The 23892-nt window shown below is 39.1% G+C and overlaps 1 protein-coding gene across 2 annotated transcripts in view; it reads left to right on the top strand.

Moving 5' to 3' along the window:
• srrm3 (serine/arginine repetitive matrix 3) overlaps window positions 1-23892 on the top strand; it is a 99513-nt gene that overhangs the window by 6825 nt on the left and 68796 nt on the right. The window lies entirely within an intron of this gene.

Genomic DNA, 23892 nt, shown 5'->3' with positions numbered 1-23892 from the left:
GATGTTTATGGTGATGAAGAGAAGATATATACAACCACAATGTGGTAATGATCTTTTATACATGTGTTTTGTATCATCTGGGATTTTTGCAACAAAGAAAACAACAATCTTATAGTGATCTTGAGCTGAAGAAACACCTGTCCTGTACCCACTGCAGACTCCTTCTGTGTTGTGCATAGCCTATAGGCATAGTTACCACAATATGAGTTTCTAGATCCACTGGGATAAAAGACTGTTTAAAAGAAAGCATGATTAAATCTAGGCAGCATGGTGGCTAGTGTTGCTGTCTCACAGTGCTGGGTGCCTGGATTCATATCCAGACCTGGGGTGCCTTCTGTGTGGAATTTCCTGTCCAGTGTGTACCTGCCTTGCTCCCAGAGACAGTTAGAAAATGGATGGAGAGATTATTAAATCTGTTGTGCTAAGTTTGTTACCTAAGATTTGGTACCATATCCGTATTGAGGTGCTGTGTTTGGAGTTTCCCTACGAAAAGCACGAGTTAATAGCTGACTAGGTAATACAGCTGTACAGGTGCTCCTTTTAATTTCTTTTAAATACAGTAATTGTAGGACAAGGTGACGGCATGAGCAGTTAAACTTCAAAGCTCAGAATCCCGATTTACGGTCCTTCATCTTTTAGTTTGAGGCAAACCAAAATGTAAAACTAAAGCCTCAATTGTGTCTTTCCCACTGAGATTGGATCCTAAACCGGTGGAGAGACTGGAGGGACAAGTTAGCCAATCCTGTGTGTACAGTCTGCAGCCTGAAATCCCGTGTGTACTCTGTCCTGGCTGTCAGATTTCAGGAGAATAAATTGCCACCTCAGTATGACTTCGCACGGTACAAGAGAGACTATATTCTTCTAGAAGTTTTTCTTCTGCAGCCGAGTTTTCCAATGAATAATGTAACAGAAGAGTGTCTGCTTCCACAGAGTACAAAACAGGATCAAATGAGCAGTCGTCTGTGGATTCTATTTCACCACGATAGGGGCGGTGAGTAGAATAGAATAAAAATGGCCTGATGTGTCCAACAGTTATAATTCCTGTACCTTCTAAAAAGTTTTTTTTAGTCTTAACTATACCTGTCTTCTTTTTCTTTACTTAATGCCCAGTGTTTTCTCTGCCTCTTTTTTGACCAATGACAAACGTGCTCACCCTTGTTGAAGAAAGGATAGGGGATGATTGCTTTCTGACTTCACATCACTGTTGACAGAAATGAATGCACAACCTAAAGACGTACTCTTTCATCTGGCCCTGGAGTCTTACTGACGCTGTGTCACTCTATTGCAGTTCAGTAATTTTTTTTGAAAGACCACTCATTGCCGTTTAAATGGGTCACGGCCTTTGAAAAACAAAGCCCAGGAGCGAGTGTGCAACTGCACGATGTCTAGATCTCCTGGACGTATGTTTAGGAAAGTGACAGACCTGTCCTGGGACTGTACTTCGAGAGAACAAAGAGAGAAAATTCTGCTTTTCCAGTTGGAAATGAAGCCATAGTGAAGTAGCATAAAAAGTCATTTTTATTTTCACTGAGTTGTAGATGCTTTCATCCTGCTGTGGTGCATTCCTGTTATCTCTGAAACGTGGATGTAGAATATCTTCCCTTTATATAGTTTACTTTTTAATATATATGCTAATAACTAAGAAACAAATGCTCAGCGGTTTATCTGCTTTAAGTAATATTTCCTCATTCTGCCTCTTCATGGTAATGGTAATACATACATTTTAATTTTTGTTTGTTCAGAGCAAAAGACTGATATATTAGCTCCACATGTGTTGGTTATTTTCATTTAAATTGAACTCGAACACTTGACATCAGCACTTTTACTTGCATGCTTCTTAAATTGCCGAGCACTTTTCATTTATAGTGCCCGTGAGCTTACCAGCCCCGAGAGAAACTAAAATTTCAGTCATGTACTACGTTTCATTTTGCAGGAGTTTCTGTGGCACAATGAGGCCCTTCACTCTTCTTTTTCTCAGGAGGTTTTAAAGTATGTGTTTAAAGCTCAGATTCAGGTATGTATTTTTTAAATAATCATGCTACCTAGGATTCAATAAAAAAAAGTAAGATAAAAATGCCTGAAATAAAGGGTGAATTCTTTTAATTTTTTAAATCAAGAGTAATCAATCTGCCCTCTCTTATGACCACTTTCATAAGAGCATAAGATAAGTTACAAATAAGAGGAGGCTCTTTTGTCTAGTTCTCTGGGTTGAAAGTAGCAAGTAATTGTAGTTTGACATAGCAATGGTTTGACTGACATCCAGAACTTTCTTTTAATAACTGAGCCCCAGACTGCGATTGAAAATGTTGAGTAAAACAGCAGTGTGTGTGTGTGTGCGCACTCTTTTGTGAGAGCCTCCATCTGTTCTGTAAATAAACTGTCTGGACTTGAATGGTTGAGTCCAGGTGATGCAGCCCAGCGTTTTCAGGCTTGTTATCTGGGCAGAGAAAAGAATTGTAATGGACACTCAAAATAATTGACGTAATTTGGGGGACCTGGTGTTCATGAGACGATAAAAAAATAATGCTCTAGTTTTCACTGCACTCTTTCAAAGCTAATGCGTGACCTTCCTAAACTGAAAAGAAATGGGGCGCACAAATCAATTTCCGAGAGCCTTTTCATTCTCAAGCACACCAAGGAATTGTACAGCTGGGCCTTAAGGAGCTGTAAAATATATATTTTCAAATCAAGTTAAGTCCGTTTCAGTTTTAGATGAAAATGTAAAGCTGTAAATGTGTTAAGAATGCAGAGCAGGTCTTTGGCACCAAGTGCACAGCCCTTAAAATCTGCTATGGAAGCACTCTATTACAGTTCACATCTTAATTCTAGAGATTGTCGATATAAAATCAATTAAATAATTAAGGAGTTGCATCCTGAATGTTATCAGATTTTGAATTTGAAGAAAATGTATTAGGCTGTTGAACATACTGTATCACGCTTCACCCAACCAAATATTAAAGTGTGATAGAAATGTTTCTGTTCAAAATATTAAAATTGGATAGTGCTATTTATGGAACCACAAAGTTTATGATTAGATAGTAGAACGTCAACACTGGAACATTAGGATTATGAGGTGCTGTTCCTTGCTAGTTTAACTCTTCTTTTTGCAGCACAAATTCTTCGCACATTTTTAGAACTGATAGAAACGTTCTAAATATTTTGCCCAGAGTGTCTGAGGCTCTATACGAGGCTGGAGTTTAATTAAAAGGTTACAAGGTAATCCGGACATGCCAGGTTGAAGTTTTAAAATGCTGATATCGCTAACCCTAGAGAAAGATTTATTTTTATCCCCGACAGATGATAGCAGTGTTTTGTCTGGCTTTGATTCCCATAATGTTTAGGATTACTGTAATTATGCATAGATTTGAGTGAATGACTGACGGATTTTAAGATTATCGGTCGTGAGTTGCTCCCAACAAATACCAAATCTCAAGAAAAAACAATGTTTTGCGAATGCTTGCTCGTGCCAGACATGTATACTAGCTACATTCGCCGTCCTTTTGTGATCTAGGCAGGTAATGGCAAGAAAAACAAATCTACGTTGGCACAATTAGTTTATTTGCTGCTGCTTCCCCCTAACATTTTCTGTTGAAAGGAAATAGCCGGTTTAGCTGTCTTAAGCGTGTGTTTTCGAAAGGAAAATTACTATCGTACAGAAAATTGCTGTTGTACTCTAGCTGGAATTCAACAAGGACCCGCTGGAAACAATACCATACACTGCTATCATGTGTTTGTTTCATTCTGGAGTGTCCAGACCTGATATTTTGTCGCGTTTTCCTCCTGGTAGAGATGTCATCCAGTTTGGATGCCCACCCAATCAGTGGCAAGATCAGAAAGCCCTTTATTTTCCAAACCTTCTCCCTAGGAACTAAGATGAAAATGCTTTAATCCAGAGCAGTGCCAGCCTCTTACTGTGCCTCCTGCTGTTTTTCAGCAGCTACTGTATATATATGATTCACAGCAGCTTGAAATCAAGATTATTTTCGGGCACCCTCAACTATTGAATAAGAGTACATTTCTAGTGCAGTCTTTCAGCTGGAGCCATTGTACTTTTTTTAAATCCAAATGGTGCTTTGTCTTGTCTGCAGAAAGCTGATTTTATTTATGTACCACTCGTATCCATCCATCAATCCATTTGCTAACTGCTTCTTCCAGTTCAGGGTTGCAGAGGACCTCTGTCCATCACAGGGCTGACACAGACACACTCACACGTAGGGCCAGTTTTTCCCAGTATGGCTTTGGATTGTGGGAAGAAACTGGAGTACCTGGAGGAAACCCACAAGAACAAGGGGAGATCATACAAACTCCATGCAGATAGAAGTCTGGAATTGAACCCTGGGCCCCAGCACCACAAGGCAGTAAAGCTAACCACTGTGCCACAATATCACTCCTACTGTATGTGTAAAATAACCAGGAAAATAAAATGAGCATTTTCCTACTATGCATAAGAAAATGGCAGCTACAGTATAGTACATTGTGTAAGACTATGTCACAAACATGTGCATCTGGTTAAAATAATGGATGTTTGGATTTATTGCTGCTGCTCAGGTTCGTTCTTAGAAAAAGAAAAGAAGAGAAGGTATCTATAAAAGTAATTTGTGCACAACATTGAATCCAACTCATCATGTGCCATCTAAGCAAAAGGATTTAATGAATGGCTTTAAGATTTATGTAAATGGAAGGCAGTCAAGATTTCCATGTCAAAGAAATAAGCAGTAAATTCAAAGTTGAAGTCTTGCAGTTTTAAAATAAATCCAAAATAGCACTGTGTGCTATTTGTTATTTATGACATTAATTTATTCGTTATTATTTTTTAAGTTTGAGTTGTTTTTTTAACTTGTACAGTCAATAAAAAAGGTAGAATTTCTATGAATTTCCTCATTTCTATGCTCTTTGGATACAGAATTATGATCAGAGAACCTTTAATATCTTAGCAAAGCTGTGGGCAGCTGTGAAATTTACCCAGCAGCAATACAACCATGAAAGCTGTAAAAAATGGAGGATTTTACTGGTTCACTGCCAGGTTAGATTGGATTCAGATTCTGAAGTAACCTATGCAAATAGTATTAAATGTTTATCTCTAATGAGTTCTCATCCAAAAATCTTCATCCCAAGAGTGATGCACTAGAAAATGAATAGCACAGTCCTTGACAGTGCCCCAAGTGTCTTTAATCTAGTGCAGTAAGAAATCCACCAAAAGGGTCCTTTTTGCTTGAACATGACATGCCCATTTTAGGATGCCCCATGTCCTTCACATCAGCCCCTATGGGTACGTTTCAGATTGTACATATTGCAAAGGGGTCTTTACTGTTTATTCATACGCTAGACAGAAAACCATGCTACTGGTATGGAACCCAGTAAACTTTAAGGCTTTTTTAGTTTTCAATAGCTTTGGTGATTAGGAATGTTAGAGATCATTGGGATGGGTGTTATGTAATCACCTTTCCTAATACAATAATCCAGAAAGCAATATAAAATCTAAACATGACATCGATTTATTTTTTTATAACAGTGAATCAGAAGTTTGATTTTGTTTGCTCCGAGTACATTTTGAGCATCTGTATTTTCAATATGCTCGATGTTACAAACAAAGGTCCTTCTGTTACTTGATTATGTTGTATGTGTGTATAAAACTAAGCTTCAAGCCACAGATAATTCCAAAAATCAGTTTGGCTGGAAATTGACTGGAAAATGAAACTGCATATTTGAGTCAAAGAAAATCAAAAGATTTTTTTCTTGCTATCGAAACGAAGTGGGCTCACAAAATCGCCCCGCTCTGTGTTAGGGCTTTCTCTGCTCAGATGTGCTTCGAGCCCTGATCTCAATGGGGAAGATGAGAAATCCTCGCTGTACTGCGAGAGGCTTGGGGTCTAAGTGGAGAAACAGGCAGGTCCCTGTGACTAATTACTGGACCATTCATTTCTCTGAGCTTTCGCGGTGCTCTAAGCAGAAAATCAATGTTATAAATAGTCTTTGAAATTTCAATTGTTGGCATGTGTTGCATCATGTATCGATACAAGGTGGACCTATTGATTTTTTTTTTTTTTTTTTTTGGTGGCATTACTCTGAGACAGTGCCCGCTTTCTGCCTGCAGGCCACATCACCTTCTCCTGCTGATTAATGTGCTGAGCTGTACAGGGATGGGGAGGAGGTGTTAAGGGTTCAACTCCCAGTGCTATCTGTTAAAGAGATTGGGTGGTGTGGGGGAGGGGGAGATCAATCTTATAAATGGGATGTAAGAATGAGACGACTCATTCGGCCTTGGAGGCCTGTTACAATGGAGGCAGAAACAGGTGTCGCAGCTGAATTGGGCACCTCAGTAAAGCCACAGCTGAAAGAGTTTGGGTGTGTACTGTATATACTTTACAGGACCTGCCTCACTCATATTACAAGGATATTGGATATCAGGTTGTCTCACCACAAGTGTAAATTAAAGCTTGAAAATGGATCTTGGGGTGTGTTTTGTTAGACTTCCATCTCTTACTGGGTCTCTTCACAGAAAGCTAAGGAGAAAATTGTTTTCAGAGTTCGAAAGTGAGTGTTGTACACTCATAAACCTGCACAAACAACATTAATAAATGTACAGTAGTTACACTCAAAAGTATAAATAACATTAAGCAAGAGAGAGGAGTTGCTTTATATCTACTTGATAATAAATTATATACAAATATTTTTAAAAGATTATGTGTCATGACTACTACTACAGTGCCTATAGAAAGTCTACACACCCTTTCCAAAGTAATACATTTTGTGGCCGAACAGGCTAAAATCAAGGCAAACTGAATCAGAATTTATTTTAGATTTACCTTTTATTTCTATTATGTTTATTTACTTTGTAATATATAACAGGCAAGTGAAAAACAAATGCTCTGATATTCAGAAAAATAATTACAAAGAAACACCTACAAAAATAGCTGCACTACAGTGGTATAGACCTATCCAAACAGATTACTAATTCATGCAAAAGGTGCTTCTACCAAGTACTAAGGGGTATGTACTTTTATCCAATCTATTTTTCTTGGTTTTTATTTGTAATTAATTTTCAGAATGTTTGAGCATCTGTTTTTCACTCGGAGAGTATGTATTATGTGTAAATAAAGGTGAAGTAAATTCTTTAATTTTCAGAAATGTCGATTTCATCCTGTGAGACCACTAAATGTGACTTGGGAAAGAGTGTGTAGAATTTCTATAGGTGTCAACAAAAACATGATGAATCAAACTTCAGAACCTAGAATTTTATGTGCAATATTGATTGCCAGAACATGAAATGTATAGATTTGACTGTCAAGTGGGATGCTACAATCAATATATGGTGCTTCCTTTTAGACTTTTGAAAAGCAGGGATGCCCAAGTATTTGAAAAAGTACATTTTAAAAGCCTGGAGAACACAGGCGTTTTTGCTGCTAATCACGTATTTGGTTCATTTACATGACTTGATAGCCGGTCTGTGTTCGTGAGGTTTGTAAGCCCTTGGTGAATTATTTAATCCATCTGAAAAGAGGTCAGTGATTATTTGGCTTTCATTCAGGATTGGGAATTAGATAACATACAGTACATGTTCACTAGAATGAAGTCTTGCTTTCTACAGGCTATAATATCAGCTGCAGAATCCTTGCATTAAGATATTAGAAGTGAATGATTAACACAGGTCTGACATATAAAAACAATTGTCCTTTTGTCTGCTTTAATTATCTCCTCGTATGTGTACCTCATTTGTCGCTTTTTCCAGCAGGCATCTCTTTCTTCTTCCTGTAACACAAACTCTTTACTAGAGAAAACGGTAACCGTCACGGGTTTGTATATTGGGAGGAATGTGGTGGCGACACGATATTGACTTTACTGTGTTTTCTTCCCCTCCAACAAGACACCTAATATATTTACCTTCATATATTGTACCTCAAGGATCTCAATTTAACTTGGAAGTCTGCAAATGATATCCCCTTAAGGGAGCCCAGGTTACAGCAGTGTCCTTCCTCAGCTTCGACTGACACAGAGATGATTCCAGCTTCAGAGTGGCTTGCATACATAAGCATTGGCCAGAAAACTCATGTCTGAGAAAGGAAACGACTTTGGAAATTAATTCACATGCTGCAATGGGCTGGTTTACCCTGCCCTGTGTCTTTTGCTTGCTGGGATAGGCTCTAAGCCACCCACCCCCGCGACCCTGAATTGGAAGAAGTGGAAAATGAGCATGTAGATAAATTCATCTAGCATCCTGTTGCTGTATTTTTATGCGGAACTGGTTAAAGGAGCTTTGGAAATTGTGTAGTTCAGTAACTTGCATACAATAAAGGAATAAAATGTTAGCAGTATTTCTGCAGCAAGGGCTCACATCACTGCTTGCGCACTAGACCCTCACCAGACAGGCTGTACTATACCGATAGCTGCTGGGTTTGTATACGAGCATCAAGTTAGCCTAACCTTACTGCTATGTTGTTAACCCTAATGTTGTTGCAGTAGTAATCCTGTTCAGTACGAAAAGAACTGCAGGTTCAGGCGTTTGGCGTCTGTGCTTAGCTGAGGAGCCAGAGGTGTGAAGCTGCCATCTGTGGGATTATAATTGAATGCCTCTAAATCATAATCCCCTCTGAAAGGGTGGATCCCCGTCAGGGCTCTGATCTGTCATACCTCCCATAATTGTAGCTGTAGAGTTGTTTTTTAACACTGTCAATTTAAAGCATTGGTTATACATATTAAATCATTTCTCAACTTTAATGTATTTTATACATATACCTAGCAGTGTATTGCTGGGTCTTGTCTGTCAAAGAAGGACAAGTAGATTGTCACTTCATTGCCCCACTATACTATTTTTCTGCTCATGTGTTCTTGGGCAAAATACAGCACTCTTACTTCCTTTTATTGCCCCAGATGGGAAACTTGCTTTATGGCAGGTAAAAGACACAACACAATCCGCAATATAATAAACACAATATGAACCTTTTAACAAATCCGATGCATGTGTAATGAAAAGAAAAATGTACATAAAGTAAAACATGCAATCGATTGTACAGGACTGATCAGCAGCTAGAGGAAATGTTTGGTTGAGGTCATTGGTGCTAAAGGAGGTTCCATCAGTTACTAAATCTAAAGGTTCACATACATTTTCCAACATAGACAGTTTATTCTGACATAGGATTGTTTATTCTGATTATGTTTATCTATTTTTATGACATACTGTAGATGAATATCAGATCAAACTTTAGGAGCAATCCATGCAGAAGAATCTAAAGGGTTTGCAAGCTTTTTTCTCACAGCTGTATGGCATCTGTCTTATTGCTCCAGTCCAGGCTGAAGTCCTATACTTGCTCTCAGTCTGCTTGGTGCCATTGATACTGTATGTGGATAGGCGTTAATGTTCAATGTTCTAATTAATAAGCACACTTCATTCATAAAGAAAATGCATGTTCAACAGGGCACTTTCAAGTGAAAGTGCCTTTAAAGTGAAAGAAGTTAGTACAGTTACAGTACAATCTTTGCTTAACATTATTTAATGACCTTGCACTACTGATCAACTAGCTGTTCAATGCTTGTGCCATCAATCAGGCTGAGTGAACAGCAGATCAATGTGACAGATTTGTTCAAGAGAGTCAAGAGGTTTTCTAAAGCTGAATACTTATTGTCATTTAATAACTGCACTTAACTACCATAAAAACAGATTTTATGTACATCTTTACTTTTATTCTTCTTCTATAGAGTAATGTATCATTTAAGGTTAACTTTTAAAATCCATCTTGTCTAAAATTTCTCAGCAAACATGAAGTCATTTAGCCACCCTAAAAATTATATATTGCTTTACATTCATATGTGTAAGAAATAAATAATGAAAATTGGATCATAATAAAATCTATGCTAATGCTAATTCAATCTAAGACACCATGCACTGTGACTATAATTAGGAATTAGTAACTATAATTAGTAACTATAGATTAATACGGATGGCCGTATAAATATATTCTAAAAATATTGCCAAATGGATATTCAAATAATACATTAAAGCCAAAGCGCTGTGCAATTAGTGAATTAATATCCATCTTCACTTCAAAATCTACATATTTTTCCAAATTAAAAAATAATTAAAGGTAGCTTGACATGCACAACATGCAGTAATCTGATTTCACAATAATCTCTTTCAGTCTGCCAGTCAGATGAAGCTGAGATTTTTAACTCCTGTATTCTCAAAGATGCCTTTCAAAAGAGGCTGCAATCTGTCACCAGCAGCCTCCTATATAGTGCCCTATACCAATACTGACAATGGTGTAATACCAAGTATTTACACATTTAATGAGAGATAAATGGCATTGTTTTCCTAGTTTAACTCAATATATACATCATTCACATCTAAAGGTGTTTGTATAAGTACAGACTTTAGTGTAGTTGGCCCCACATTCACATTTATTGGAAGATATTGTTGAAGCAGGTATATCCTGTCTAGGAACTGTGTAACACAGTTACAAAGTTACCTGTTCGAAACATTACCGACAGGTACAGTTTGACTTCAGTTTTGATGCTGTGCTCACTGTTGAGAACCTACCTGTATTTAAGTGGCTGATGTAGAGAACATTAGGAAGCTTTACCAGAAATACCAGAAAACAGCTGGTATTTGCACTTTGTGAAACTGCACTCAATGAACTCTTGGATAATTTTCAAAAGAGTCTGAATTAAAGTAGATTAAATTAAGAATTCAAGTAGGCTGGTGGAGGAGTGATCTCTTTGGTACTTTGTAGCCCAGTTTTTTAATATACTATGGGGAAAAAATACCCAAGTGGACCTGTTGCAATATCTGTTTCATTCTGGAAGAAAAGAGTGCATGTACAGTACACACTTAAACTGAATAATACAACCGTTAATGTTTTTAGAAGACACTTCTGGACATCCAAGTGGGTAAAAACATGCCATGACACACCTGTTTTTCTTTCTCCATCACTTTGCTTTTTTGTAACTCGAACTCATTACCTCTCCGTCTTCTGCTGCCTCGTCTTTTTGTCATTATTCCTCGGCTTTCACATCTGCCCATCATGAGTTTCCCAGAGATATTGCTGTGTAGAAGTGCATTTCATTCTCAGTCCCCTGAACGTAATGGATTTTTTGGAAGGGCTGTTACAAAGTGTCACTGTCGGCCTCAGTCATTCACTGTAGCTCCCTTCAGAAGTCTTCAGCACTTCGCACTGGTGTTGCTTTCCATCCTTTTGTGCTGAATTTACAGCGACATTTTGAAAAGGCAGCACATAAGAAGTGTTAAAAACTGTGATCAGAAATCTAAAATTCCCTTCTGTGACTGACTGGATTTATTACTAGCAAGTCTGTGGAAACTGAGAAGAGAAACCGAACCCTGAAATGATGCACGCAGTGCAAATGATCTTTCAGTGCACTTAATCTTGGGTTTGTCTTCTTGATTAAAGCCGAGAGCTGTGCAGGCTTGCAGCCTCTGCACTGTGCTCGATTGTACTGCTGTTTATGATGATCACCTGCAGGGAAGGGTGTTGTTAACCCTTTAGCTGCATTTGTATTTAATAGCAAGCGGCTACTGAGGAGTTTCTAGCAACCGGTTTTCTATTAGACAACACCAGTCACGTCCCTTAGAATGCAAATTTGTAGTGCAGACCCTCTCTTGATGTTTCTCTTTACTGCATTCATCCCCATCAATTCACCTGCTCATTCATGCTGTGAGTGTTAACCATAAGATGTTTTTGGAAATTTGCTGCTAGCTCTCTAATTGTGCATTAGATGGTCAGAAACAAATCCTGCATGTTTTCCACAACATAATTGACTGGGATCATTAAACTGCTGCTTTGGTGGAGCATGCTGACCTGGACTCGGGTGATACAGTACAACTCTAGTTCCGGGGGGCCGGTGTGTCTGCAGATTTTTTAGGTATAGATGGAGATGAAATGAGCAGACACACACACACACTAGCCATCCAGGACCAGATCTGAACCAAACTGTTGTCTCCTCTCTTAGTGCTCCTTTTGTGTTCTTCAGCAGTTATCTTTATTTCTGGTCCATCTGCCGGTTTTCAAGTACGTTTTCCTCTGGAGTACAGTGGCCTTGCTAGTGGCACTTCTCCGCCTCAGCCCTGTCTCCTCTCTCCTTGGGCAGCGATCATGTGGATGACTCTTCCAGAATCTCCTTCTCCCAGCCGTTTTTGCCTGCAATTTCTTTTCATCTCTTTTCTTAATTGATGTGCATCTGGTTGCAGTTGTCATATGCTGTTTTAATCTTCCGAGCCCCATTTCCACACAACAGGAATCCTCACCCCTCTGCGCTGCTGGCGCTTCTCGCCCAGATAGGATTGACAGAAAACCAATTAAAGAGTAAGAGACCATCGGTGTCCGACAAATGGCAAAAAATCCAATTCCCTTAAAATAAATAGGTGAATAGAGAAGCTGGTGGCTTTGTAATGTTGTAGTAAATTATATATGGGGTACAGAGCACATAATCCACAGCTGAATGACAGACAAATAAAAGGCAATTCTGAGCACCAGGAGAGTGCCCACGGTTTCTCTGGCAATGACACCTTTTATGATAATGCCTTCAAGCAGTGAGAAGACAAGAGCAAGGAAGGGGTTTTATTTTTCTGCAAAGATTTTTTACATTCAAAGCAGTAGTACAATGACTTCCCATTTTCTGTAACGTGTGTGTCTCAGAACACAAAGACTCCATTGCCTCTAGATGTGTTTGTTGTGTTCGACAAAGCACATGTAAAGCAATGTTTGATCTAAACCACTTCTACATTTTGCGAGAGCCATTAGGTGGAACAAGGCAGAACAATGCAGCACTTCAAGAAGAGGCTTCAGCTGGAGCTGTTAGTTGAGGGAGCTCTTTCAGGGCGGTTTGTGATATCCTGACAGCAAGGGTGGTCATTTTCCAGACGCGATAGAATGTGACATAGTCTTGCTGCCTTTTTTCCCGCATTTCCCGGTGTTTTGTAGTACAATAAAAGGTTTTGCTGCCAATGTGAGGTTGAACTGCAGCAGCATTCTTGGGGATATTAAGGAAGAGGAGAAAAGAGAAGTGTTTCTTAGATTGTGGTGAAACAAAATCAAGAATTTCTTTGTTGTTTGGAGTTCTTTCTCCTTCTGCAGTGACACCTACCGAATGAGTTGAAGGGCTCAGTTTTTCCCTTCTAACCATCTCCATCTGCAAGGAATGATGTAACCCTCAGATCTGAGTTTAGTCAAGACGGCTCTCTCATGTTGCTAAATAAAGTATGTCTCTCCTAGATGGAATATTTCTCACTCTGCTTTGTCTTAGAGCCAGTGCTTATTGCACGGCAGTAACTCAAACACCTCAGGTGAGAGAGAACTCAGCCTCTTCTCCTTAATTACTTTAATTAGTGTGAAGCTCAAATGCTTACCTTGGCTCAGGACTCCTTGTCTACCCACATTACCAGTGTGTACTTGGTCTGCAGATCTCTTCCCCATTCTTGATAATGAGATGACTTTGACTAGCTGTCATGCATTAGAACTTAAAGTTGTGACAGCTGATTGATAAAGAACAGAGTATATTGCTGCTTTGTAGTGTTAAGATCGTTGGGCTTGATTATGCCTTGGGAACATGTTCTTTAAGCAAACTTTCTGTTCAATTACTTGTCACATTTACAGTGAGCTCTTTTGTACCGACACAGTTACTGAGTGGAAGGAACTAGTAAAGCATGCCCAATAAAAGGCACTTCTGCAGAAGTAAAACCTGAGAAACATTTTTGTGGCATTTGTTATTAAACTTTCAAGATTACATGATTGATGGATAATTTGATACACGCAAATAAAGATTTTTGTGGCCGTTCCAAAGTTGTTTTTAAAGGATTTTAATTAAATGAAGAATTATGTGCCATGACCAGTTATATCTAAAATTATACTTTTAATTTCTTTCCACCTTCACTGAGATGATAAACCACCCCTTCCTTTCAAGAGAAGAGAGAGCACAGTCCAGATTAGATTTCTGTTCCATTTCCAGCACTTTCTCCCCTTCAGCAGCAAAATGAGATAATTATATAAATATTTGATCATTAGCAGGCAGTCATTCCTTGCTTATTGTGAAGATATAAGACTTCACATTTACCATCCATGGTCAGAAAAAAAGGACAATGAAAAAACATTTTTTTTGTTATTTGTTACTGGAGTAAAATGAAATCAAGTGTAAGATGAGCAAATGACCGATGGTAAGCCTTCCTGTCAGCTCTAACCTGTCAAATGAGTTTTCCTTCAGGTCAAAGCCAGAGCATCTATAAATGTACCTTTTTCAACTGAGAGATAAATGAGTGAACAGGACTGAAGCTGGTTTCCACATTAAAGCTGGGTCAAAGAGCAACCTGCTTGGAAAAGAATGATGAAAAATGTTATCAGTCTTGCAAGGAACCCTGTTGAGGGTTATGGTGTCTTTTAAGAGCATGCATTCGCTAAGAACTTTGGGAGTGACTATAAATGAAATCTGAGCCTTTCACAACTTGAGAAGTAAAAATGTCTAAACAGGCTATAATTAATATTCTTCTGTAACTGAAAGTAGCTCTTCATCCAATCACAACACTACAGAAAACATACAGTATTTGTCTTTTGGGGAATTGAATTTTCTCCAATTTAGGAAACTGCGTTGTATCTTTAACCCAGCTCACAAGAGGGTGTGTGGCAGTGGCCTGTGCAAGAGTCAAAGAGGGAAAGAGGTTTATAACCAGGAGGGAGATGCGGCTCTGCTCCTGGTCTCTCACTCGTACCGCAGTCCTTCCAGGAGGTCTGTGGCTGTCTAACAGGGTGAGCCATAACAAATTCGTTTTTTCCAAGATGTTTCAGTTTTTTTTTTCCTCGAAAAGCATTTTCAAGCCAAGTTGACAAACTGGTTCTAGATGGAAAAACTTCAGTGTGTGAAATGTGTCAAGAGGAGCTTCTGTTGAGCAGCACTATCACAGATCTTTGTATTATTATGAGTGTCAGAGAGTGTCTGGGAGGTGCCTTGTATATAACACACTATTTTGGCAGCTGCCGGAGAGTAGAAAGCTGCAGCTGTAATTTGTTATGCATATTCCCTCTTTCTCTGGCATCCATATCTATGAGGATTTCATTATTTAAATTTAGATGGGTTTTAATAATTAGGTACGTGTATTAAATGAATTGTTCAACTCCTAGTCTGGACCCTAAAACCTAAACCATGAACCAATCCTATGTCTAGCAGTGCCCTTTAGTTATAAAATAGATTGGCATGCTCATGTGTCCATACATGTAACTTTATAAGCATTTATTTTACTGCTATTTAATCCATGATATAACTTTGTAGTTATTCAGTATGGTTCTGTATAGTCTGTTAGTCTACATAGCATGTGTATCCTATAGATATACAGTAGATTGTAAATGCAGCAGGTATGCTGTTTATAGCTTCAACTGAGAATATTTTTCACAGTAATAAAATGGAATTAAAGATTAAAGAAAAACCTAATAAGCTTGTAAAGCATATTAATAAGACTTGATGTTCGCTGCAAGACCCCACTTTCTCCTCCCAGTATCCCTGACAACCTTCCAGCCCTGTTTCTTGTTATTAATGTGGCTGGGGCGCAGCTTTGATATTATGTTGCTTTAGCTGGAAGAAAGACAAGATGATTTGCTTTATAAAATTAATATTTAAACTCAAGGGAAATGGCTGAAGTATTAAACAAATATTTCACTCAGGTGCTCACGAAGGAAGAAGTCAACAACATGCCTTCAGCAGCCGGGGGACACATTCCTGTATTTAGCAGTAAAAGCATAGACGCAGAAGTGTTTGGGGGTACTAGAAGCACTCAATATTAAGAAATTCACTAGAAAAAAAGAAATTCCTCTGGGCCAGATGGTATCTTGCCACTTCTACTCAAGGAAATGAGGGATGTTATTCAAATACAATTAACATAATTCTTCTAACAGACACTAAAGACAGGAATGTGGACTGGAGAGCTGTTGATGCAGTGTCCATTCATAAGAAGGCTGAAAAACAGAACAATGTAATTATGGACCTATGCCATTAAGATTTTTCCAAAAGCTTTTTATAAAAGTTATATTATTCTCAAATTACAAGTGGCAGGCATTCGGGGAAACACGAGAGTTCCAATTACAAATTGGTTAAATAGAATTCAGAGCACAAATGAGGGTTTCATATTCACATTTGGGTAGTGTACTGTAAGTCGTGGAGTACCACAGGGACCTGTAGAAAGACCACTGGTTTTCTTCATTTACTGCATATCAATGATCTAGATTCTGATATAATTAGTAAACTGGTCAATTTTACCAGTGAGTATTGGCAAACTGTAGAAACAGAAAATGAAATTAAAAAATAGATCAAATTTGAGACAGGGCAAACACCTGACAGCTGGTGTTTGATGTAGACAAGTACAGGGTTTTATATGCAGGTAGCAAAATTAATAACTTCAAATATATTATGGGAAAGGCTGAGTTAGAAGAGACTACTTATGAAAACTATTTAAGTGTTTTTGGTTGATACATCATTTACATTTTTTTAGACAATAAGGTTAATAAAAAGGGAAAGCAAATGCTAGGCTAAATAGTTTAAACATTGAACTTAAATCAAAGGATGTTAAGATTATAGAATCTCGTTGTAGTAAAGCCTCATTTAGAATGGTGTGTGAAATTTGGGTCACCACTTTATAGAAAAGATATCCCTGCCCTGGAATCAGTCCAGAGAAGAGCAACTTGATCTATTAAGAGATTTAAGGGAATGCCCTACACTGACTGCCTGGGAGAACCGAACCGTTTTAGTTTTGAACAGGGCAGACTAAGAAGGGACCTCATGCAAGTATTTAAAATGCTCGAAGGCCCTGACAAAGTCACCCAAGTGGACTTCTGAGAGTCCAGAGGCTCTCCTCTCATTTGAGGTCCCTGGGTCTGTACCCCTCCCCTCCCCCCCAATGACATCAGCAATCAGCATGGACTTATGAGTCGACAGACCCCTTTCACATTATCTGCCTGTGCAATAGGGCTCGTTTTACACCACTGCAGTTACAGAAGGTGATGCCACCCCCTCTCAACCTGGACAGCATTGAATTCTGCCTGGCCCCTGGGAGCAGTGGAGGTGCCCTCTGCCTGGGGTGATGCTGAAAGGCTTTGAAGCCGGAGGTATCCATGTGTGGCCATTATTGACTGAATTCCAGCTGAACCTATCATGCCTTTCTTTGCTGGGAGGTGAGGTGGCTTGATTCATGCTTTTCTGCCAGCACTGTCCTTTCTCATTAAAAGAAATGCATTACAAGGACAATGTTGCTTTGCTCATTGAATAATGTTTTTCAAGTCTGTGAAATTCCCAAGCTGTTTCCATTACTCATTTAAGATGGGATTAGTCGTTTCACTCACTAGTCACGCTGTTTGCAACCACGTGTGCTTGTCTCTGGGTTTTTAAGTCCCTCTTTTTAAAGTAAAAAAAAAGAGTCTTTCAGATTCTTCTCTGGACAGTTGCAAATCAACCTTCTGATGCACATGCAGTGACTGCTGTATAATGATTGACCTCTTTCACAAAATACTTTGCAATCTGCAGTTTAACTGCCAATATGCTACAGAGAATCTGCTTTTTCCCCACCCCTATTGAGTTAGAAACAAAAGGCCTTTTTCGTTTTGCATCAAAATGTATTTGTTTTAATTTTGCATTGCCAGTTTCTTTATTTATTCCCACTTGACAAAAGGATCTGGAAAAGCCAGCCTTTTTTCTCTTCTCATCTTGCAGCTGTGAACCCCACAACCTCATTACCTTTGACCTGCCCCCCTCTGTGCCACTCGGCTTTTAACATATCACGTCTGCAAGTGCCCAGGAGGCTGAGTGATTAGGAATTTAACTGTTAGCAAAAAAGTTTTTGTTTCGTTTGTGGGCAGAATTGTATGATGTTGTTCAGGTAATCGAGCCCTATGCACAATATTCAATCTTGTCTTATTTTGAAGGAACATAACATCAGTTTGAAAGTTAAGAAAAGATCTATGTAAAGTTGTACAGTTAATGTCCAATAGTTACTCTCTAACGATTACCTATCAATCACTGATAAAGCAGAGCTTATCTCCCTGTGGTTATTCAACAATAGAAAAATTCATACTGTGCAAATAAACATTTTAAAGATTACAATACAAAATAATATTGTGCTGCTCGCATTAGTGCTTACAAATATTTTCTTTTGGGATGATTGCAGTAATTTTGACAATTGCAGTATTGTACTATAGCTCCATTATTAAGATAAATTACAAATGAAGCTGCAGCAATCTCATTTTACATTGAGTGTCATAGTACGCAGTTTAATAGTTCAAATATTACTTTGTAGTTCAATTGTTGTCCTTTGTGTTACCACATTCATGGTGAAAACTGCTGAGGTCTATCATTAATCAGTCGCCATCTATTCTGAGACAGTGCTGAAATGTATGAATAAGTAGCCAACTGTTTAAGCACTGAATAACTGATACAAACAAAAAAGATATATTTTTATATATAGTATATTGGACTTCTTGGAATTTTGCTTTTCACAATATTTCCTCAGTTCATTGTCTATGCATTAGTTTGTTTGATTTAAGTCTTGTGATGATGTTTGCACACTGAGTTCTTTTCCTTGCATAGCTATAGTTTGCAAAGTAACAGTGTAATTCTCAGTTTTTTCAGATATTAAAGAACAAGGACTGCATATTTACTAAGGACTATTGTGCATATACAGTATACAGTATGTAGCTGGGTGGTCTGGTTGTTAGTGTTGCTGTGTTATAGCTCTGAGGCTTATGTTCAGTTTGGCACATTTTTCTTCTCAGTCCAAAGACAGGCTGTCTAGGTTGTTTGGCAACTCTGAGTTGTCACCCATATACAATACATGTGCGAATTTGTGTACCTGCTGTGGTCTGGCACATCACCCAGGGTGTATCATGCCCTGCTTTGTACCCATTGTCTGCCAGGTTAAACTCCATCTCTGCTCTGTATTGGACTAGGTGAATATTGAAAATGGATGGATGATGTCTAAGTGTGAACTGGAACAACTCATCTTTCACCCTTCCAGTAACTGGATTACTCAAGCAAATACTACAAAGAATTCAGCCTCAACCTAGATGTTTTTGTGGTCCTGATTGTTTGCATTCATAACTAATCTAACAGACCACAGGAAGGGTACCCTGCAGTACCGTTCTGAAGATAAAGAAGAACTGGTCCTTACGTGGTACCTCACGTGTTGCTTTGGCTCACAGAACTCAGATTGATTCCATTATTTTAATTCCTCAGACGTGATTTTAAGTCATACCATCTGTTGAGCTCCTTTAATGAATATCTCACAAATGAATGTCACTATCTCTTTTTTTTAAATGCACTACAAAGTAAAACCATAGAGGAAAACACTTTGATTTGCTGTCATTTCATGGATCTCTACAATTCTGCAGAGTGGGCTGCATTTCATATTTCCATAATTAAGGAAAATTCCCAAAGCTTTTTCTTCACACACTTCAGGTGAATCTGATGAAGATTAAGTTAATAATCTTTTTTTTTCAAAGAATGTCATGTTCATTTTTATTTTTCTTCTCAATATTGTCAGTAAAAAAGAGCATTTCCACTAGCTTCTAGTTGCAGTCATGACTAGCTCAGATTTTGGCAGAATTTATCAGAGTTTTTTTTTATCTGGAGCTCTTTCTTATCCTTAACCTTTACCTAACAAAAGAATCGGTCTCACAATATGCTTTAAAATGACCAGCCATTAACTATTATCTTGATTAAGGTTTTGGATCTTGCTCATAGCACAGGAAGTGGCTTAAGTAATGCCTTAAACTAAAATGATTCTGACTTTTTACAGAAATTTGACATCCTTTTTGTTAAGAGAAAAAGTCCAACAAAAGCTATTATGTACCTTCATTAAATTAATGATTAAGTATCCAAAGGGCTTGCTAGCAGGCACAAAAATCCTACTGGGAGAATAAATACTATCTGCTTGGCATCATATAGGTTTGTAAATGTTAGCTGGAATCCTACTGGCTGGCTTCCTGCCAGCATGACTTGATGATGTTATTGATGTCTCTTTTTTTTTAACAGTCTGCAAGCAGGATGTATTTCTCTGTCCAAAAGCATTACTGGAAAAGGCTTCAAAACAGGACAGAGAACAGAATGCACTAACCTGAAACCCAGCATCCCATCTGGTGTGCGAATCCAAGCCAGCTTTCTCAGTGTGCGCTGTCTCTGGCTGACTGCAGTTAGTAGCATTCCTTTCCTTGCTCTTCATTTTTTTAGATTGTTAATTGGATCCAATTATCACATTCCTCTTGTTTTCTTATGAATTTTTACATAGCCCTTGACGTAATAAACTGGGAGAAGGAAGACATTAATATCGGCCCGGGAAGGAAGCAATCTATTGCTCGTTTCCAATGCTTAAAAGCATATATAGTGCTTTAATCGATGCAATATATCGTCTAAGCATGGCTTCTGAACAAATCAGACAGCAGGCCTCCGAATGAAAATTGTATCTTTAATAAATAATGACAATGACTGATTGTATAACAAAATCAAGACAAGAAAAAAACATTTATTTGTGGGTAAACGAGTAAAGGCTAATTTAAACTATGCAGAAAATCTTTCCCCTGAATGAAAGTATGTTTTTTCCAGCCTTTTGCTGCCCAGTTGAGTTCTGAAAGAAAGGAGACAAGCTTACTCAGCCTCCTCGGTCTTGAGTGATATATTATTAATCAGTATCTGCCTCCTCAATGTGCTCTCCCTTGTCATGGCATTGCTCCTGTGTCAGAGGACACTGGCATGAGGATCCTGGTTATATTGGACACCATGTCCTGAGACCACAGCTCCAGGTTCAGACACAACTGGAGCCTCTGTCCTTAATCAGAGGAAGAGAGCACCTTGCTCTGGATATTTATAAAGAAACTATTATTTACACGCAAGGGTGGCATGCTGGCGCAGTGGTTAGCATTGCTGTCTTGCAGCGTTGTGGTCCTGGATCCAGCTCCAGACCTGAAGTTCTATGAGAGGTTTAATGTTCTATAATGGGTTTTCACTGGGTGCTCCACAGCCTAAAGACAAATTGGTAGGTAAACTGGCTTTGGGAAAACTGGCCCTGGTGTGTGTGTGTTTGTGTCTGTCTGATATCTTCCCCGTGATGGACTAGCGTCCCATCCAGGGTGCATCCTGCCTATTGGGATCGGCTCTTACTCCCCTGTGACCCTGAATTCTATGCAGCAGGTAGAAAATGGATGGAGGAATCATGCAGAGTATACAGACAGTTTTTATGTGACATCAGGAAACCTGTAGTATGTGACATGAAAAGCAGGAGCTTTGCTAAACATTGGAGAAAGGTCAGGGTGAAGTCATTCTCGGCTTCTGTGTTTGTGGAGTATGTTCAAGAGCAGAACTGAGTTCATTCTGGGGAAAATCCTCCTATCTTATCATTTTTTGATACTTTCCAAAAAAAGCATACTGGAAGCCTCTCAGACCCTTGCACTACCACCAGCAGGTCATCGGAGACCGGTAAGAGCTTGAGAAAGAAAGGCGCCACTTTCTAACACAACCTGATGACCAGTTAGATCTTTGGATCTGGTTTCTTCAGTGCTCTCCATTTACCGAGTTTTGACACAGCTGCCGCGATCCAGCTATGTCACAGTTCCTGATGTTCCACGCTGGTTAATGTGAAAAAAGTCATGAATGTAGTCTTTCTGCTGTCTGCCTGTTGCTAATGGTCGCCGGTGCAGGTAAGGTATGCTGATTTTGTCACCATGGGTCTAATTCTGTATGTAAAAATGATTCAAAGCTGATCAAAAGCACGGCGATCATCCTCTGACTGACATCTGGTTTCTGTAACTTAAAGAAAGGGGGGGAGAAAGGATAATAAAAAATTGAAACATGTTTCCCTTTGAAGGAGTTTTATCTCGTGGTCCATAAAAAAACCTTCAAAGGCAGGGATTGATGGTTCACTCTGCATTGATCAGTTGGTGATTGGATGTTTTGCAGGGTAATGTAAAGAAATGGGAAAGTTCATTCCAAAATCTTATTTCCATCTTGGCCATTGTCTTTACAGTGCTGGCAGGAATGTAATACAGTTTTTTGTTTATTGTAGCTACCTCTTAGTGCTGTTTCATTTAGATGAGAAGGTGGGAGGATATAAGTAATGTTCTTGCATACTTCATGATAATCTGTAGAAATCCATGAGTGAAGCCAAACATCATCCAGTCAGCAGGAACAGGTTAATTGTAAGTCTCCTGACTAAATCTGTTCATATGGAATCCATCCCACTGCCTATTTAAGATCTTTAGATTGTTGGAATTCCTATGGACTAATCTGAGGTAGGACATGTGAGTAGTGTCATTAAAAAAAGCTGAGACTGCGATCGCCATGGTCACCACCTGTTGATTTTTTTTATTGCAATACTGTACTGCGGATAGATTGAACCCCTCCACTTTTTCAAAATCTAATGAGGTAATTACAGCTTTGGTTTTCGAGAAGCAGTCTGGAAAGTCTGTCTGTGTGACTCCTTGACCTTCATAACCAAGCCATTTCCTGAAGATGCTTCCTTGTGGCTATGTTAATAAGCTGTAGAGCTCACTGCAATACACCTCCTGGTTACATAAGGGCTAATTAGTGGAATGGAACTTAAATATATCTTGTATCTTTGATTTCATATAAGTAATTACATTAAGGGCTGTGAAAACAACTCTGCTTGATTTTTGTAAGATACTGTCACTTATCCTGCATCTGGAGAGAATCTCTTTGGCTTTTACGCAAAAGAAAGACAGGTTTGGCAAGGATTAAAATGATGACACATGGCCAGCCACACTTCCTAGCCTTATGTCTTAGATTCTGTGGTTCAGGAAGCAAATCTTGTGCAGCACTCCCATCTGGATTGGTGTTCAAATCTCTGCCTTGTTGACTGACAGGCAATGGCAGTTCCAGTGCCAAAGGAAGGTCCATGAAAATCAGCTACTTTCCCTTCTGTTTAATTCCAGCTTTGACTAGCAGACAGCTGTATCCACAGTGACTTACAATACAAGTCAATGAAAATGAAATGAAAGGATACATCCACATTTCAGTACGTTTCCATATTTTGGCCATCCGTTTTCTAACTGCTTCATCCCATTCAGGGACATGGGGGAGCCGGAACCTATCCCAGCCAGCCACAGGCACAAGGCAGGATACACCCCGGATGGCACGCCAGTCCATCGCAGGGCACACACAGACAAAAATCCGCACACACTCGCACCGGGATCAGTTTTCCCAGAAGCCAGTTCACCTACCATGCAAACACAGGGAGAACATACAGTACCAGCTCCACACAGCCGGCACTCCCAGTCCAGAATCGAACCCAGGGCCCCAGCACTGTGAGGCAGCAAGACTAACAACTGCCGCCCGTGTTTTGTCCACTAAAATTAAAATAAGCAAATGCTTCTGCAGTGCTATTAGAATTCAATTCCCGTTACTTGTCAAATCTGCCAACAGGCTTTCAAATGCTTACTGTAAAACCAAATACTCCCACTATGTTGTGGGATTAAAACATGTCTTTCTCTAGGGAGGACAGGAGCTGGAATGCTGCACACATGACAGTTGAATTCTTGAGTTTGAAAGCACTTGTCTTCCTGAATGTGCTTTGTTATAACCCCTTCTCTGCTTATTCACACTGTCACTTATACTGTATTTTGCGGGACTCAAACCCATCCATCCATTTTCTAACCGCTTCTTCCAATGTAGGACTGCAGGGGAGCCAGAGTCTATCCCAACACAATGGGCGCAAGACTGGACTGGATGCCAGCTCATCGCAGGGCAGATAAACACAAACACAGACATGCCCACATTCGCAGCAGGGCCAGTTTTCCCAGAAGACAATTAACCTGGTTTTACCAGTACGTTTTTGGACTGTGGGAGGAAATCTGAGCACTCAGAGGCAAACCCTTCTTAAAGTATAAAGTATTGTATAAGTATACTATA

The sequence above is a fragment of the Lepisosteus platostomus genome, chromosome 22, assembly GCF_059453375.1.
Source record: "Lepisosteus platostomus isolate fLepPlt1 chromosome 22, fLepPlt1.hap1, whole genome shotgun sequence".
NCBI lineage: Eukaryota > Metazoa > Chordata > Actinopteri > Semionotiformes > Lepisosteidae > Lepisosteus > Lepisosteus platostomus.
Note: the sequence above shows the minus strand (reverse complement) of the source record. Positions and strands in the feature narration are given on the sequence as shown.